Here is a 2,467-nt window from a genome sequence, read left to right on the forward strand (position 1 = left end):
TGCTTCGCATTATCCCTGCAATGTCCCAATCATCCAGCCGTGAGAGGACGCCGCTGTGGAACATGCTGCTCTTCGGGGAGAGTCAGAGAACGGCCGTGACTGCTCACGGGAGCGGGGGCATTGAACTCAGCTGTGTGTGTGTGTGTGTGTGTGTGTGTGTACCCACATACCAACCACACGCATGCACGCACCCTCTTTCACTGGCGTGGTGCTTACACAACACAGGCTCGACATCACAAAGCCACCCAGCAGTGTCAGAGGCCCCACGAACCCTCATGTGGCCCCGGCCTGGTGTCCAGGAGACCCGGCTCCTCTCCAGGTCCCATCCCCCGCTGTGAGAACCAGCCTGCCAGGAGGCCCAGTGAAAGGACCCGAATTCAATCTAGACTGGCCCATATTGTGCCACCACTAATGGCCCAGGTGACCCCTGGTTACTGCCCTGCCTCTTGGTGTCCTGGGAACAGGCGCCATGGGCTCTGGGTGTGACAGGGCTTCCTGACTGTGGGGGGCGTGGGCCTACGAGGCTAGTGTTTCATGGAAGCGCCTGGTGGGCCAGGGCCTGCGGGGAATGAGAATGAGATGCTCCCTCCCCCTCCTCCTCCACGCTGATCTGCATGACTAAGCTCTCTGCCTCTTTGTAAAAAATGTGTTTGTTTGTTTCTCGATTGTTGCGCTGTCTCCTGCGCAGGAAACAAATTACTTGCTCGCCGGGCAGGGAGCTCCGTCTGGCAGGAGCCCAGGCCTCCTCCTACAGCAGCAATCTGAGCCGTTGTTCCTTCAGCCATGCTGGCGAGGGCCGGCCCGGCCCGGCCTGGGGAGGCACAGGTAACAATGGCTTTGGCCCCCAGCAGACACGCTTGGGGCCACCACTCCTGGCAAAGGAGGGAAGAGAAGACCCCCCACGCTGTCGTTAATGAAGAGCTCAGGGGATGAGTCTGAGATCCTGGTGCGTGGGCAGGTTGCAGTTCTTTTAGATTTGTGGTGCTCTGCTCTTCCAAGGTCAATGTCTGGTAGTAACAACTGTTACTGTGTTTCTCTCTTAGTGTCCCTGACTTGACATTCACAGATAAGATCAGCACGGAGTCTTCACAGTGCAATGGTTAAGGGCTGGACCGCAAGTTTAAAGGTTGGCAGTTCAGACCCACCCCGATGTTCTGCGGGAGAAAGACCTACCCTGTTTCCCCGAAAATAAGACAGTGTCTTATATTAATTTTCGCTCCCAAAGATGTGCTAGGTCTTATTTTTCAGGGGATGTCTTATTTTTCCATGAAGAAGAATATGGTACCCATTTATTGTTTATTGTTTTATTAAAAGAGACCTCGCACTTCCTGGCTGTGCTGCGACCAACAGTGCTCTGTGGAGCCCACCGCTATGGTCCAGAGTCCAGAGTCATGGTAGCTTCGGGGGGCCTTATTTTCAGAGAGGTCTTATTTTGGGGGAGGATGCCTTATATTTCAGCGAGAGGCAAAACTGTAAGTAGGTCTTATTTGGGGGGGATGTCTTACTTTCGGCAAAACAGGGTAGTGACCTGCTCCTATCAAAATGGCAGCCTGGGAAGCCCTGCAGTACAGTTTGGCTCTGACCTAGAGGGTCCGCTCCAGCACGCAGCATTTGAGTCTGTGGTGACGCGGGGGGTGGAACTCTCGCCTTCCGTTGGGGAAACTTGGCTTCCAGGTCCAGCTGGTACCACTCATGCGCAGCCACCACTTCTGCCACGGAGGGTGTGTGCGTCGTGGTGCTGACTCGGTTTCCCAGAGCGTCCCGTCCAAGACAGCCTGGGAGGGAAACGGCCGGCGGCGCACTGGGAAAGGTCAGCCCGTGCAAACCCCGTGGGTCACCATGGACCGATGCGTCCTGGAGATGGAGCGTCACCGCAAGTCAAGAACTCACCTGACAATAATAATCAGGCTACCGACAGGCATAATTTAAATCAATTGAATGCCCTGCCTATACTATACAGGGAGATAGGGAAGGAATTTAGAGTAAAACCAAACCCGTCTCGAGATGCACCTGCTCTGCCATGATGCACTTCAGATGTCTGGGCGGGTAGACTCTCAGGGAAGGAGAGTCTCACACAGATGGAGAGCAATGTGCTATTTGGGGCGATGAGAGGCCACAGGAGGCTCTGGCTGCTAACTGCAAGGTCAGCAGTTTGAAACCACCAGCCACCCTGAGGGAGAAAGATGAGGCCTTGTACTCTTATAAAGAGGCACAGTCTCGCGAGGAAGCCCACAGGAGTGGTTCTGCTTGCCCTGTGCAGTTGCTAAGACTGGAATCCACTGGATGGCGGTAAGCAAGAGGATGCTTTTTCAAATTGTGACAGCTCTTGATAAAGTCCTAAAGAGAACAAAGCACCAATTCCCCATCGTTTACGCTACGGCTGCATTTCGAAAAAGCTCTGCAGATTTTAAAACTATGAAAAAAATGTTTTTGTTTGTTTGCTTGTTATTATGTTAAAAAAAAAAAA

Source organism: Echinops telfairi, unplaced genomic scaffold (genome assembly GCF_000313985.2).
Source record: "Echinops telfairi isolate 266 unplaced genomic scaffold, ASM31398v2 ScPeMD7_5592;HRSCAF=6446, whole genome shotgun sequence".
Taxonomy (NCBI): Eukaryota; Metazoa; Chordata; class Mammalia; order Afrosoricida; family Tenrecidae; genus Echinops; species Echinops telfairi.